We start from the raw sequence: 18,420 nt of genomic DNA on the forward strand, positions 1-18,420 counted from the left end.
CCTTGGATATTCCAACGGTCCTGGCTATGTCTGCATAGCTCAGGTTCTTGGCTTTCAAAAGAACTGCAATTTGTTGCTTTTGTCCCGATGTCAAATCCGACTTTCGGCAGATTTTCTAAAAAAACTGGATAAATAAAAAAAAGGATAATCCACGTGACAAATTCAAAAGATATGTATAATTTGTACTTACTGTTGTTACATTTTAGATATATGAATATTCAATATTCAATTCTTTCACTTTTCAGACGATCTAAATTTTTTTTGTCCTCCTCACACATGATCGAATTAATTCGCACTGGCACTTGCACACTTAACTTTTCACTTATAAGCAAAAAAACTGATCCTTTTCTAATCGTCGCGGCCAATTGACCGGAAATTCTTAAAAACATCTAAGAACATTTTTTTTATTTGGAAAAGCCCAAATTAGATTGAAAATTTTACCTGATATTTGAAGTTTTCAGAAAAAATGCCATCGGTCAAAATTTAATGGCCAGGTACTATAAGGAACGATGTGAAAATCTCATCAATTCGATGCATCGACGATGTTATGTGGTAATATCGAGCAAGGAATGAGCTACTAAATACTAATTTTTATTATGGCAAATTAAGTATTATTTTTCCTTCAAATTTGGTGAAAAGAAAGTCATACAAAATCACACTACTATGTATTTGATCGCCCATATGCAAAAACTCGTTTGAAATTTTTATAATGAATTATTTTTCTAAGTTCACTTTCAAGATTTTGTTGTTAACAGTCATAATCAAAATAACAACAACAAAAGCATTTATTTAAAAAAGCTTACTTGTTTTTATTTCTTTCCCACTATGTGAGCACTACTACTATTTTCACCGCAGCTGTGTTTATGTGGTGAGTGTACGCGTGACGTAACCAAATAACTGCAAGAGAAAGATGCTGAAATAAATTTCTAAGTTCGATAATAATTTTTGTCTAATGCAGCTTGTAAAAATACATGAAGGTAACTTATATTATAGTATAAGGCAATTTGGGAAATTTTTTTCAAAAAAAATATTTATCAATAAAAAAATTTGGTCAAAATAAATTATATTTCTTCAAAGATAAAATTAAAAACCAAAATTAAATGTTTTCAAAAATATATTTTTTGTCAAAAACCAATTTTTTTTTAAGAAAATAAAAGTAAAAAAAAATTTCAAAAATAATTTCAAAAAAAAACTGTTTTCCAAAAACCAAACTTTTAAAGAAAGTAAAATTAAAAAAATATTAAAAAATTGTATTATAAAAATTATATTTTATACTCAAATATTAAAAAACAAAAAATTTAGAAATATTTATTAAATATTCACTTTTAAAAACTCTATACCAAAATATGCAATAAATATTTTTTAATAAATCTCGAAATTATAAATGTAAGTTTTTTACAATTTTTCAGTTAGTTTCTCTTTTTACTCAAGTCTACAAAAAAACAAATTTTCAGAAACATGTGCATACGCTAATCAACTCGCACCAAGTTTCAATAAAAAAAATAGTCAAACGGTAAGTAGTATAATTTTTATTTATTACTTATATGAGTACAAAAAAATATATAATGAACAAAATAACAACAACTTCTTTCTCAATTAAATACAACAACAGAACAAAATTAACCCAATTTTAAGCTGTACATAACTTAAGCAACTTTTCAATATTTTGTATTTGACTGCATTTTTTATGACTGCAGCACATCTTTTTGGCATTGAGGCAATTAAATTTCTTAAAATAACTTTTGGGATGCTTTTCCACCCCTTTTTAAATCCTCTGAACAAGGCCTTTTTGTTCGTATATCGATACGACCCCACTCGCCGTTTGACAATAACAAACAAGTTCTCGATCGGATTCAAGTCGGTTGATTGTGCCGGCCAATCAAGCACTTGAATTCTATTTGCACTGAACCAATCTTTAACGAACTTCGATGTGTGTTTCGGTTCATTATCCTACTGAAACACGCAACGAAGTGGCATATGCCATCCTGCATAAGAAAGCATTTTGGTTTCTAAAATGTCCCTATACATAAAACGGTCCATTTTATCCACAATTTGACGAACAGGACCAAGCCGGTTTCCGGAGAAGCATGTCCACACCATGACATTACCTCCACCATGTTTCACAGTCTGCTTACAATAACGTGGATGTAGTCTGTTACCCTTCTGATGTCTTAATGTGCACATACCGTCCGAATTAAAAAGGCTGACTTTAACCTCATCGCTGAACAGAACCGTATTCCATTTCTCAACACTCCAATCAATATATTTTTTTGCGAATTCAAGACTAAAAATTAGAAAAACAATGTTATTGTTGTTCTATTAGCAACTTAAATATAAGAAACCGTTTCTTCATATGCTTCTTTGTCAACATTGGCTTACTACATACTTTATAACTTTATAATCCAAGTTTGATTGCATGTCTTCGTATTGTACTTGAATCAACATTCAAATTAAGAGTTTTAAATATTTCTTTTGAAGAAATAAATGGGTTTTTTTATCGATTTTTGAATTTGAATATCGTCACGATATTTGTAGTTTGCGTGGAGGCCCGCCACTTCTTAATGTTGTGGCATTACCAGTAGTGTTAAATTTACGAATCCATCAAGAAACCATGGATTTATTAATTTTCATTGATTTTGAAATGTCAGATTGACTTTTGGCAGCCTGGTACAACGAAATAACATATATTAAGATTTAAAGGTATATCGTATTTAACACGTTGCATGTCTTAATTTCACAGTTTTGACCAATTGTAACCTTTAGACGACTAAATTGCATTGACGTTTTCTTTATAGTTGCTTAAGTTATGTACAGCTTAAAATTGGGTTGATTTTGTTTCGTTGTAGTATTTAATTAAGAAAGAAGTTGTTGTTATTTTGGTCATTATATATTTTTTTGTACTCATATAAGTAATAAATAAAAATTATAGTCAAACGGTAAGGACTATTTTTTCAGAGTAAATAGTCAGTTTATTGAAACTTGGTGCGAGTTGCTTAGCATATGCACAGCACTGTAAACTTTTTTTGGAAAGCATATATAAGCATATATATATAAATTATGCATAATTTTTTTCAAAAACATAAAGTTTTGTTTTTTGAAATAAAGTTTTCTTAAAAAAATTAAATTTTTTCAGAAACAAAGTTTTTTTGAAAAAAAAATATTGTATTGTATATTATATAAACCTAACTTTGAAAGAAAATAAATGTAGAAAAAATTATGTGCAGTATAAAACGTATTCAGTCAAAAAAATAATTAAAAAAAATTTTTTTAAAACAAAACTTTTCAGAAAAATAATATTTTTTCAAAAACAACATTTTTAAAGAAAATAAAAGTAATATCAGAGAAAATAAAAAAAAATCCTAAAAACTATATTTCATCCTAAACAAATAAAAAACACAAATTTTAGGAATAATTAAAGGAACCGGAAGTGTGTCACTTTTAAGAACTCTATACCCAAATTTGGAGTAAATATTTTGAATAAATCTCGAAATTATAAATCAATTTTTTTTTTTGATTATTTTTCAGTTAGTTTCTCATTATACTTAATTCTAAAAAGCACAAATTTTCAGAAACATGTAAAATTTTTTCAAGAGCATAAAATATTTTCAAAAACCAAAATCTTATTTTATTTTATTTAAATATTTTCCAAAACAAAATTTATATTTACAAAAAGATAAAATTTAATTTTGAAAATAAAGCATAATCAAATAAATTAAATTTATGCGGAAATAAAAAAAATTTTTCCAATTTTTTTTTTTGGAAAAAATTTTTTTAATAACTAAATTTTTAAAGAAAATTAAAGTAAACAAATTCTAAGCATAAATTTGAATCAAAAATAAAACTTTTTCAGTAAAAAATTATTTTCGAAAATGGTAGGTATATTTTTCAAAAACAAAATGTTAAAAAAAAAAATAAAAGTATAAAGAAGAAAAATCAAATGTTCTAAAAACTACATTTGATCCTAAAAAATTAAAAAAACAAAAATTTTAGAAATATTTAAAGGAACCGGAGGCTGAAAACGGCCGTGGGTATTTCCCTTTTAAAAACTCTATACTAAAATTTGCAATAAAAATTTTTGAATAAATCTCGAAATTATAAACTTTATTTTCTTTTTTTTATTCTTACAAATTTTTATTTTATTTTGTCATTTTTCAACAAAGAAACAAATATTAAGAAATCCAAAATTTTTTTCAAAAGCATGCAATATTTTCGAAAACATAAACTCTTGTTTTGGAAAATAAAATTTTTCAAAAGAAGAATATTTTTGTTTAAACAAAATTTTGAAGGAAAAAGATTTCAAAACATACTTTTTTCTCAAAAGCAAAATTTTTTCAGTGAAACAAATTTTTTCAATAAAATTATAGTTTTTTCAAAAAAAAATTTATTTTCAAAAAAGATATATATTTCAAAAGCAAAATTTTCAAGAAAATATAATTTAAAACAAAAAAAAATTTTTGCTCCCATTTAAATTGAAATAAAATTAAAATGTGATCCTAAAAAATTATAAAACAAAAATTTAGAAATGTTGAGAAGATCCGGAGGTATTTCCCTTTTAAAAACTTTATACCAAAATTTGCAATAAATGTTTTTGAATAAATTTTGAAATTATAAATTTTATTTTATTTTGTTATTTTTCGATTTGTTTGTCATTATACTAAAACCTGCAACTAAACCAATTTTCAGAACATTTTACAACAATATTCAAAATATTTGGATCACTAGCTGTGGCGGACAAACAATTCATGCTTCTTTGCAATAACTACGAACAGTTTAAAGTTTAAATATTGCTTTAAGAGTCCGCAATTTAGCGCTTCACAGGTAGAAAGTGATAAGTCAAAACAAGTTGCTTTGTCAAAAGCCCACAGATGGGTATGATTCCATGTTCAAAATCCTTTTACAACTTATCCACTGCGAACTTGTGGCATTCCAAACCCTTACAACAGTTTGTCGGAGCGAACCTTAGCAACGAACTTGCAACAGCCTCAAACATGTTGCAGCGCACGAACCACATAATTGAAATAGCAAATGACGTTCAGTTTAATGTGGATGTGTGCGGATGCAGTAATTTTGTATGGAAGTAATAATTAAGTTCAAATTTAGTAAATTCACTTTAGGTGAAACAAGCAAAATATTTGGGGGGTGCGATATAACAACATTCGAGCAACAATGTTGCATGTGTGAAAAACAAATGTTTTGTGTCAAGGTACATATGTACATACATACATACATACATACATACATACATAGATAAATATGTATGGGTGCTTGTGTTGATTTTATTTCAATGCTTTGCAAAGATCATGAAACAAAAATTGAAAAATATTTCTGCAATTATTCTGAAACACGCGGATGGATATGTTCCCGTGTATGTATGTGTGCATGCGCTTGAGTATGAATGTGTGTTTGAATATTAATGTACATACATACATACACACACACATACGACAGCAGCTACTGCTTGAACTCTGATCTGCTCAATCACTGGAGGATTGCTCGAATGGCAAGCACACAATGGCTTACCGATTGGCAGCAAGAAAGACAAAAAAAAAATTGGCAACAACAATAAAAGCAAACACACAGGCGCGAAATAGTAGAATTGAGTTACCTCCCCGTTTTGGCGGGCCGCTACAAAATCTGAAACAAAAGCTCTGTACCTGATAGCGTAGCGCCTCACCTGCCTAAACTTAACTTATCATCAACCCCATGCCGCACCACATCACACACCGTGGCTGGTGCCAACAAACTCGCACGTTCGCAAATCTTAATAGCTTCAAAACAATTCTATGCACATACGGCCTGATGGATTGCTGTGATCTTTGCAGCTTTGCGGCTATGCTGATTTGCTGATTTGTCTTGGCGCTGAAGTGGCGAACCCGCTAGCGGCATGGCCACAACAGCAGCAGTGGTGGCGATAGTAGCAGCCATAAATGACCAAATTTGCTACAAGCAGCGACAATAAAATCAGTTGCAATTGAAATGCAGCAATTAAAATGTGGCTGCTGCCACGTTCATGCCCCAAGCGACGGCCAATCTATATGCAAATGCCGGCGCATAAATACATACAAACGTACGGACATACGGACATTTATGAATAAAGTTGTTAGCTCCGTACTTTGTTACACACACAAATTTTATGGCCAATTTCATTAATACTATTTACCAAAAATATTTGCCATTTTTATTTGACTTATTACCGCCGCTTTTGGCCTCTTATGCGTGGGCTATGTGGTGTATGTCTTTCTAAGCGGCTTAAGTAGCTAAATGACAAATTGACTTATGGAGCGCCGGCTGTCGATGTACGCCGATGGTTGGTTGGTCTGTCCGTTGTTGGGTTATGGCTATAAATATTTATGTGCCATTGACTGATTTTTCGGGGGTGTTGATGCCAAATGCGCGACATCTTCACTAGCGCGTGTGACGAAATTCCAACCAGTTTTATGAAGATCGTCGCTTGATCGTTGACTACCAGTTTCCAAGCTGCTGACCAGTTATGGGCATTATCGTGTGATTGTTGTTTTTTTTCACAGATTTTCTTTTCTTATTTTTAATATGCTTTATTTTGTGTGTCATTACTTTTTCTCTGCTTCTCAATATAGACGTCCATTTTTTGTGTTGGTTAACAAATTTACGAGCTTAATTGGCAACAACTTTCTTTTGTAGCAACATCTATTGTTGTTTTTATTGCTTTCTTGTATGAACATAAGGAGCTACTATTTTATGACCCGTATCATTGTTATACCCACTGCATACGCGCACAATGGGATTACAATTCATCTGATCTTATTTGCATTAGTTGTGGCTTGAAATCTTCTGCCTGAAGGTAAAGAACGCATGAAGGCAAGAAGGTGCAGCTCTGACCCAGTCCGCTGTCTCAACTTACTTAGTTTATTTCATCACACCAAAAATCAATTGGTTTCCATTTGATAGTTCATTGCATCTGCGGGGAAAAGGCATGTTTTGAAGAGTACTTTTTTTGCTTCGTGTTGGTTTATTCAGTAAATTTCCGTAAAATAATGAAATATTTGGCTGCTGTAGCCAAACGGATTAGTACATGACTGCTATTCGGAAGTGTGTAGGTTCGAATCACCGTGCATGAAACACCAAAATGATATAAAAAGTTGTTTCTAATAGCGGTCGCCCCTCGGCAGACAAGGGCAAACCTCCAGTGTATTTTGTCATGAAGAAGCTCTTCATAAAAAACCATTTGCCGTTCATAATTGGCTTAAAACTGTTGGTCCCTCTATTTGTGAAACAACATCAAGACGCACTCCATAAATACAGGGTTCAGCACTGGAAGTGAAACCAACTTCAAACCGCTCGCGCAGCTGATGCACCAACATCATATATATATTTATATAAATATAATTGGCGCGTACACCCTTTTTGGATGTTTGGCCGAGCTCCTCCTCCTTTTTTTGCTGTTGTTCCACAAATAGATGGACCTACAGTTTCAAGCCGACTCCGAACGGCAGATATTTTTATGAGGAGTTTTTTCATGGCAGAAATACACTCGAAGGTTTGCCATTGCCTGCCGAGGGGCGACCGCTATTAGAAAAATGTTTTTCTTAATTTTGGTGTTTTCACCGAGATTCGAACCGACGTTCTCTCTGTGAATTCCGAATGGTAGTCACGCACCAACAAATTCGGCTACGGCGACCGCCGTATATTAATTCAATATATTTTAAGTATACATATACCCTCTAGTATAGGCATTGGGTATAAGAAAATCGGTACATAATTTTTAACATTTTTTTCTTCTTAGATTTTATTCGGTGACAAGTTCAAAAGAGCTAAACGTTTCTTATGTAAATGTGTTTTGTGTCGCTTTTAACTGCTTCTTCCTCAAACCTGTGGCTGGCTCTCGCATAGGTGCATGATTTGGGCCAAGATTAGGAAAATTATAATATTTTTGTTATAACTCACAATGACGCAGATGCCAGTGTTTAGAAATGGAGAGCAAAGAATAGGCGAAGAGCTCGTTTGGAGTTGGTCAGACAGCTGTGTACAAATTTAATTCAAGCAATTTATTTTATTGCCTTAAAAAGTGTACACATGTATGTGTGTGTGCATGTGAACATATATATTTAGTATGTGGGTCAAAGCAATCAGAGAATCGACAGCTGCCGCAACGCCAACATAACAACATAAAAACTATTAGTTTGTAATTTATATAATTTTAATTTTATTTTAACAACATTTCCAATCAATGTAGCTGCTTAATTTATGCAAAAAGGAAGAGAAGCCAACCACCAACAACCAAAACAAGTGAAATAAGTTGGACCACAACACGCGCCACGCTGAAGAATCGCTCATCTTATTATCGTGAAACTATCAGCTATAATTCAACGTCTTAAATTGCACTGGCCCCTGCTCGCATGCCTGCATACTCGCATGTGAATGAACATCTCACTCACTCACCCACCTGCACTCACACACACACCTACCTACCTGCCCCTTCGTGTCGCTGGCTGGTTGTTGTGGTTGGCTGCTTCTCTTCAAGTTACTTAAAATAATTAGCCAATAATGTTGAAAACGCTTTTTGAGTTTGCTGCTATTTGCAGTTGACTACTGCTTTGATTGCACTTCATCGTACGGGCTACTATGCATTTTGTATTTTTTGTTTTAGTTGTCGTTGTTGTTGTTGTTGGTTTTAGCGGCTCATTTGCATATCGCATTAGAAACAATTTTGCGGCTAATCACCACCAACACTGGCCTAAGCTGGCGTAAGCATCTCAAACAGCCAAATGAGGCTTGCATTACATTGCACATAGAATGTGCGCACATAAACGTGTGTGTGTGTGTGTGTGTATGTGTATGCATGTATGGTATATGTAATGCAACATTGTAGCAAACAGTAATATGTCCGATTTATATCTAAGTGAGGCTGCATGAATGTGTGTGAATATGTCTGCCTTTGTGGAGCTTGTTAGTGTTGACAGCTTGTTAGCCGCAGTTGTAACAGTAAATGCGTGCAACAACAACAATAAATATTTGGGAAACAGGTGGTTTTTAGACGTACCCAAAGAACTTTCGGCGGGCGTATCGCTCAAACCAGTTGTTCGAATAAATACTAAAAATTGCTTAGGGTTTTATATTCAGTATATTCGGGTAAAATTACAGAGCAGGAGAGAGTGACAAACTCAGAGCTCATGGAGAAGAAGAGAAATAAATTTTAACACGGATGGATCCAATATAGAAAATAAAGTAGGCTATGGAGTTTTTCCGCCGTAGCCGAATGGGTTGGTGCGTGATTACCATTCGGAATTCACAGAGAGAACGTCGGTTCGAATCTCGGTAAAACACCAAAATTAAGAAAAACATTTTTCTAATAGCGGCCGCCCCTCGGCAGACAATGGCAAACCTCCGAGTGTATTTCTGTCATGAAAAAACTCCTCATAAAAAATATCTGCCGTTTGGAGTCGGCTTGAAACTGTAGGTCCCTCCATTTGTCACGCACGCCTCGACCGATCTCTCTGAAATTTTGCACACATCTTTTTTTATGATATTACTTTCAATGTGAATGTACAATTTTTGGATAAAATAATTTTTCGAAGCAAAAATAGTAGGAAAATTCGCCCTTAAAATTCTTTTTTTTTGTTTTTTTTAAGCATTTCATACCGCGAATTTGTTTTTTTTTCTTTTTTTTATTCATATAGAAATGATGCCACTAACAAAAAAATAAATTTTTGGTTTTTTGTATTCAGGACACTGACACAGATGCCACAATTCGCGCCGATTGAGAAGCCCCGCTGCGACCTTCCTGGAAGAATTGAGTGTACATCCGCCATTTTAAATGATTAAATTAAAAAAAAAGAATATATATTATTTTCGTGTATAAATAAACTGTATGCCAATTTTGAAAAAAATATATTGACTTCTTCATTTTAAATAATTTTAATGAAAATCAGAGAAAATATGGCCGTTTACTTGTATCTGTCCCCTTAATAAATTGAATTAAGTTGAACATTTGTTGCATAGTTTTTTGTTCCTATTTTTCCTAAATATATATTAAAATTCTTGGTTGAACCCAGGGGAAAGGCTCTTTTCTTCTTTATAGTTTTTCATTTGAAAATACGCTTGCACATATACATACTTATTTCTGTGAGGTATACACTACCGGTCAAAAGTTTGGGTTCACTTGAAAAATTGTAAAAAAATTTCAAATAATCATGATTTTCTTCGACAAATATTTTTTAATATTGTTATTTTACAAAAAGTAATTGTGTTTAATACAAAATATGTTAACTTTTAAAGAAACCCACAAGTATTTTTTCATATTTTCGATTCCTCGAAATATCTGCCTTTTGCTCTTATTACAGCATCGCATATTCTGGGCATCCTATCAATTAATTTACGCAAAGATTCTGCTGTTATTTGATTCCAGCAATTTTGCAGAAATGTCCAAAGTTGTTTTGTATTAGTAGGTTGCAATTTTCGTACTTCTCTGTCCAACTCGCCCCACAGCAACTCGATCGGGTTACAATCCGGTGACTGAGGAGGCCATTCCACATATTTGAGTTGTTTTTGATTTTCTTTGGCTGCAATGTAATCCTGGCAAAATTATGAAGTGTGCTTAGGATCGTTATCCTGCTGGAAAACGAATCCGCTGCCCACAAGTCTTTTCCCACACGGAAAAGCATGCCGTTGAAGTACGTTGCGGTAGACTTTTTTGTCCATGATACCCTCAATTTGCACAATGTCTCCAACTTTATCTCCAGCAAAGCATCCCCAGACTAACACTAACCCTCCACCATGCTTAAATGTGGGAATAACCCATTGGTTCATCATGCGTTCACCGACAAAACGGCGAACATATTGGCGGCGTCGTTTGTTGAAAATTTCAAATTTGGACTCGTCCGTGAACAAGACTTTAGACCATTGTTCAGTTGTCCACTCTTTATATTTTTTAGCCCAAATAAGTCTCTTTACTGTATTTTGCTTTCGAAGTAAAAGTTTTTTGGCGGCGACACACCCTTTTAGGCCGTAGTTTCTTAGTCGTCGCTATACCGTCGAAACAGATACTGGAGCCTCGCGCGAGAAATTGAGTTGTCCGCGAATTTCAGGGGCTGTTAGAAAACGATTTTTTTTGCTTACAACACATATGAACTTATCCTCTCCTTTTGACGTAGTTTTAGACCTCCCAGAACGATGACGACTCTGATTGCACCCAGTATCGCTCTTTCTTTGTAACGTTCTCATGACAGCATTTTGAGAGACATTACACTACGAAGCAAATTTTTGCGTTGAATAGCCTTCTCCACGTAGTGCTACAATGACTGCTCGTGTTTCTACACTAAACTCTGCTTTCCGACCCATTTTAAATAATAAAACATGAAATATGTAGTTTTATTTAAATTTTAATAATTAGAAGATAATTTTTGTATAACGTCGACTTGTATGTAAGTTTTTGTAAAACAATTATTTTTTGGAATACAAAAAATTGTTTTACTTACCTTTTTGATAACAAAGATTACACAAAAAATTAAAAATATAACTCTTGAAGCGAGTTTTGCAGCAATAAGATGTTACGCGTAATAGGCACTAGACGCACTGACAGAATGCAGCAAGTCATAACACTTATTTAACACATAACATTTATTCTTGATCTGAGCGTCTCCCACAGTCACTTTGTAAACAATAACAATCTCCCAAACTCAAACTAGTAGCAGAACGCACGTTTAAAAACCAAAACCACTAATAAGCCGATTTGATTGTGTAAAATTCCAAAATAATGTAAGTGAACCCAAACTTTTGACCGGTAGTGTATGTACATGCCTTTTTTAAGAGTGGAAATAAAAACGATGTTAGCAATTACAGACCGATTTCGAAGCTTTCGTCTGTCTCAAAACTTTTTGAGATAACAGTGAATGATAAGTTATATTTTGCTGTCAAAGGCCTAATATCTACCAAACTGCATGGTTTCGTTACAAGTCGCTCCACTGTCACTAATTTGTCTATTTTTAATGATTACTGCATTTCAGCCTTCCAGAACAGATCTCAAGTTGATACAATTTATACAGACATTTCTAAAGCGTTTGACAAAGCGTCATTGGGTATACACTCCGCGTTTTTGTTGTGGATTAAATCATATTTGTCCAACAGGCACTGCGTTGTAGCCGTTGATAATACGACATCCCGTGCATTTATTGCGTCCTCTGGTGTCCCACAGGGAAGTATCCTAGGACCCCTTCTCTTTATACTCTTTATTAACGATATTGGTTCATGCTTTTCTTTTGCTGAACACTTGTTGTATGCTGATGATCTTAAAATATTTGCGGTGATTAACAGTGTTAGTGACTCTGAAAAGTTGCAAACCGACTTGCACAATGTCCGGAATTGGTGCCATTTAAACCGTTTGTCACTAAGTATAAGCAAATGCTTTCACGTAAAATATGCTAAATACTTCGTATAGTATTGTTGGCTAACCTTTGCAATCCGTTGAGGAAATTAAAGACTTAGGCGTTATTTTCGACTCTAAGGTGAATTTCACTAGCCATGTTAACCACGTCATAAGACGATCATGCGATGCTAGCATTCATGCGCCGAAATTGTTCTGCATTGACCACCTACACACTCTCAAAACATTGTATTGTGCTTTTGTTAGATCAAGATTAGAGTATGCCGCTGTTATTTGGAGACCGTACCAAATAGGTCTGTCTAATCGGTTTGAGAGAGTTCAAAAGGTTTTTCTTCGTTTTGCGTTCCGATCTTTAAACTTTTCTGAACCTGTACCATCGTACCGCTCTCGATGTTTATTGATTGACTTAAAGCCACTTGATAGCAGACGATCTATTCTATCGGGCCCATTTATTATTCGTATCATTTCTGGATCTATTGATTGTCCTTCCCTTTTAAGTAAAATTCAATTTAATATACCCAACATGAGGCTCTGATAGTAGGAAACCTTTAAAATTGGCTTCTCGGCAACCAACTATGGGGTGAATGCTCCGATTCCTAGGGCATGTGCAGATTTAAATATGTTTTTAAATTATTCTGTTGCTGATTTTACATGGCCGTTTGGCATCTTAGTCAATCATCTTAAATCGTTCTTTTCTTACTACTAAACTATTGTACATTAGCTTAATATAGTCTATAAGAATATATCCATTCAAAGACAAAAAATAAATAAATAATTAAAAAGCAATGCATGAGAGATCTAAATAATAAAGGCAAAACTACAAAATATAAGACAGCAAATGTTAGAAAATAAACAGTGAAAGCTGTCTCAATGCTTTGCCTTTATTAGCCCGTTTGAAAAATATTAAAAAAAGCACATTTTAACTCGAAACATTGTAAATATGACAACACAAAAATGTCCACGTACTCAGTTATGCTCGCCACTGTAGACGTAATAAATTTTAATTTGACTGAATGAAACTTTTATATCAAACGATCAGCAATTTATAACAAATATTAAACAAGTCTCCGGAAAACCGTAAATGCCACATAATCAACCTTATACTTATATACTTACGTACTGCTTATGATCAATGGGTAAATTCTTGTTTCTTCTAAATAAGCAATCGATGGATTAATTACAGCAAGAATTTGTGTATTTCTAGCTCTGCAAAGTTTATATTTTTTGCAATGGATTTTACTGTCTGCCATTTAAAGCATTAAGATAACATATAATATGTGTACATATATATATATGTACTAAGAAATATAAAAAGATTTAGATACAAGTCTGTATACTTTTTATATGTGCTTGCCCCAAACTCGCTTCAGATATGAGTTTATTATAATAAATAAATAGATACAAAAAATATAAAAAATACAAAAAACACAAAATACATACATAAGCACATACATATCTACAAGTAAAACACAGATTTTCACATTTCGGCAAACTTTTGAGTGAAGACAAAAATATTTTCCGTTTTTTTCAATATTTTTACGTTCAAAATTCAAATTTATTTTAAGCCAATAAGAGTGATATTATGAGTTGTGAAGCGATTCAATCTTTACACGAATTTATGTATCTGTTTTCTCGCTAGATTACAGCTGTAACTGTAATATTTTGATACTGCCCCTTCTTGTTTCGAATAATTTTGCTTTGACTTGTCAAAATAAAGCGTTTTCCAATAACAGGTGTTATTTTGATTGGCTCGCTACTTCGGTAGATGTCACTTTTGAAGCTGTCATCTTTTGACATTTGACAAGTAGAAACTACGCCATAAATGAAAATGGAAAGATCCGCGCTTAAACAACGCATTGAAGTGATTAAAATTCGCTATAAAAATGGTGAAAATTTGTCAGAGACGGTTCGTACAGCTCGAACATTTTTGAGTCATCGTGGAGCACCTTGTCGGACCACAATACAGAAATTGGTGAAAAAATTCGAGCTGTTCGGACAAGTTAGTGATATGAAGAATAAAAACTCGTGCACGTCGCTGAAGAAGAGCCGAAAATAATGCTGTTGTAGACGAAAGTGTTGAAGAAAACCCAGGTTTGTCCATTCCTCGTCGTTCTTTGGAATTAGGCATTCCGCAAACGTCATTACACCGCATTTTGCATAAAGATTTGGGTCTTAAGGCTTATAAAGAACCCCAGCCGGTCGATCATCAACAACGTCGTGTCTTTGCTGATTGGATCAATGAAATGCATGAAAATTATCCGGTATTCCATCGAAAAATAATCTTGAGCAATGAAACCTATTTCCACCTCGGTGGCTTTGTCAACAAGCAAAATTGTTGGCTCTGGAGGTCAGACAATCCAAGAGTTATTGTTGAAAAACCTCTCTATCCTCAACGTGTCTCTATCCTTGGTGCGAGTCATTGGACCTTACTTTTTCGAAAATTAAGCTGGATCCACAGTTGTGGTGAATGGATTGCGCTATCGAGAGATGATTAACGATTTTTTATGGCCGGAATTGGATGTTATTGATCTGGACAACGTTTATTTCCAACAAGACACACAAGCAACGAAGCCTTTGATATTTTACGGGAATAACACCTCTTATTGGAAAACCCTTTAGTTTGTATGAACGCTTTGCCACTCTTACACTCTTGTTTTTTGGGTACGTCAACAGCAAATACAAGCGCATCCTTTCATGTGCCTCCCTTATTGCCAATACCCAAAATTTTAGAGTGAGAAGTCGCCTCACCAAACACATTCGAAACGTTGTTTTGTATGGTTTTTGTTGGAGTATGAATTATATTTTTAGAGAAAAAAAATTGAAATTGCAAATTAAATAATTAAATAATCAAGACTTATCAACTTTCGGTGTATACTTTCTTTTGACGTTGACTGTATAAATAATTCTAGCTTGCACAAAAATCAGATCTGTTGCAGTGTTTTTTACGATTTGAGTTAGAGGGAACAGGTGGACAGAACTCATGTAATCATAATGCAAAGTCCACTAGATTAGGTTAAGTTATACTGGCTGGCTGCGCGTATTGTTTGCGAATCTTAGGAGTCGCTCAACGAATGCACCCGACAGGGTCAGCAAAAAAAAACAAAAACAAATAAAAAAACCACGGGGTTTTTGCTAACACAAAAAATATCATTCATTTGTGGGGTGGTTGGACAAGTCCAAGCACTCAGTCAGGAGACCATTGTACTACACCCGAATAGATTTCAGTAGAAAGAAAAGAGATAGAAAAGTGGGTGTTAAGACGGATAAATTAGTGTAAGTGACCTCAACCCTTCCTCAAATCTCTTGGGTTCATTGATGATTCTTAAGAGATCCGGAAAAGGAAGAGTATGAACTTTATCCGTACTCATTATATCGCAACCCAATATCCTAAGTCTGATTCTGGAAAACGCCGCACAGCTAGAGGGAAAATGCTTTACAGTGTCCTCATCATCAAGACAGTATAGACATATCGGAATGTCGACGATCTCCATGGCAGCCATATGCTGACCACGGGCGTTGGGCCTGTGATTACACCCACCAGTACTCTCAGGTCCTTCCTGCTGAGTTCTAGGAGAAAGGTCGCTATTTGCCTGTTTGGTTCTCTCACAAGGCACTTGGCTACTCTACACGAGCTCAACCCAGACCAGCGTCCTCTATGGGTAGACCTCATGAAGTCGTCAATCCATAGTTGAATCGATGCAGAATTAACACCTAGAAAGGGTTCAGAGCCTAGTGGCATACTTCCAGAGCCTTCATTAGGTGATTGAGATATCACAAAATAATGGTTTTGGATTAAAAAAAAATTATAAATATTTCTCATATCTGAAGAATCCGTTAAGCGAAGAAAATCAAGTAAAAAAATGTCTTCTTCGGGTGGTCGCCGTAGCCGAATTGGTGCGTAGTTGGTGCGTAACTACCATTCGGAAGTGCACAGGTTCGAAGCTCCGGGCACGAAACACCAATTGACGGTAAAGTTTTCTTCAATGGCGGCAGACAATGGCAAATCGCTGAGGGAATTTCTGCAAAGAAAAAACTCCTCATAAGAAATCATTTGCCGTTCGGAATTTTTAGAACAACATCGAGCGAAACTCAACAAAATAGGTGGAGGAGCTCAGTCAAACACCTATCGCCAATTATTTATTCAATTTTAGATTGGAATTAAGTCCTTTCGACTCATTGGCAAAACAAAAAAAAATTTTTTTTGAAAAAATATTAAAATTGTGGTCGATTTATATGACAAGAAATATATAAGAAATTTACTTTCACAAAAAAAAAAATTGTTTATTCACCCCTTACCCTTACATATCTAAAACAAAATCTAAGTCATAAAAAAATGTCCAACAGATGTAAAACTTATTTGCATGAGCATAAAACTATTTTTTTTGCATTGACCAAACTTTAGTGCAGTTTAAGAAGTGGCCAACACTGAAACGATTTTTGCGATAACATTACTTAGTTTACTAGTAACAAATTACTTAGGTAATAAATTGAAATTCTTGGTTACGGTCTCGCGACATAAACGCAAATTTAAAATCAGTTGTACGCTGCGATGTTGTTGTTGTAGTTTATGCAAAACAGCTTGGCATTGATCTGCATAACAGGCGCGTGCAAAAATAGGCGACCAACCTGTTGCATAGCTTGAAAAATTAATTATCAGCAAGCACCCATTCCGGCAAATGTTTTTGGAAATAATAAAGAAAAATAAATCTCTAAATTGGACGGCTAAGGACACAGATAATTCTAAACGAATAAATACAGCTTTTACAGTTGCTACGCAAGGCGGGAAAACTGTTGCTGAATGAATCATTCCGTCCTACTCTGCTTTGTTTGCAATTGTCAAAGCGCCACACAAAGAAAGGGAACATTTTACATATGACCTGGTAGCTAATCTTGTCTAAGCTGTGATATGCACGAGTATAGCACTTCTATCACAGTTTCCAAAATTAATGAGCTTTGTAGGAAATATAGTAATGAAAATTGTACTGCTTTGGGTGCTTGCTCATGCCGGAATAAGTGGTAGTGGAAGTGCGGACACGACTGCACATTTCCTTAAAGCTGCACCGAATATTCAATTTTTCTATCACTGGATGAGAGAGATCTGAGCAAACAGACACTTATATATCAGCATATTATCGCGTATAGAGAATCAGATTGGCTGCATTTTAACCATAAATAATCAAAAATAAATACCAGCCACAAAAAAACCTCGTTTACCACAGCAATCTTCAAGCAAACACCTGCTCCCACACCGCGGAACACTTCATGAATGAAGTCCAATTTTTAGAGAGATCAAGAAAAAGTATTTTTAAAATCTGTATCATCCACTAATATTTACTAGGTTCTTCAATAAGTTTTGCGGATCCATAGGAGCGGGCTTTGCTATTAGTCTATTTTGTTTTTTTTTTTGGTTATGTGGCGAGACTCTTCATATGAACGAATGTGAAGTTTATTTCAATCTGCCAATTCATTCTTTATTTATAAGCCACAGTATTTTCTACAATGAAAAAAATCAGGAATCATGCAATGATTGAATTTTTATTTTTGGAAGGTTTAAAATGAAAGGAAATTTATGAACGAATGTTGAAAGTGCATAAGGATTTTTCGCCATCAATTCTTTTTTTTTAGCTTTACTGTCCGTGGTGGACTATAGTTTCATCAACAATTTTTCTCCACTTTATTCTGTCCATGACTTCATCTCTCCAAATGTGTACGTTTATTCCCTTAAGATCTGATTCGACGTCATCAGACCCTCTCCTTTGTGGGCGCTCTCTTTTTCTTTCGTCATCAATTAGTATTGTAGAAAGCTAGGTTGCTGAATTGAAATGTGGTCGTACAAGCCTTGTAGACGATCCACCTCAAGGACGTCCAAAAACAACATCCCGAAACAACACCAGAATTCGTAGAAAAAATACAGGAAATCATATTGGAAAACCGTCTATTGACTGAAAGAGATTTAGTAGTAGCCTTAGGCATCGCATTGGGCAGTGTAAGAAATATTTGGACTGAAGTATTGGGTTCAGAAAGCAGAAAACTGTATGCACATTGGGTGCCGCATTCGCTAA

This window comes from Anastrepha ludens, chromosome 6 (assembly GCF_028408465.1).
Source record: "Anastrepha ludens isolate Willacy chromosome 6, idAnaLude1.1, whole genome shotgun sequence".
Taxonomy (NCBI): domain Eukaryota; kingdom Metazoa; phylum Arthropoda; class Insecta; order Diptera; family Tephritidae; genus Anastrepha; species Anastrepha ludens.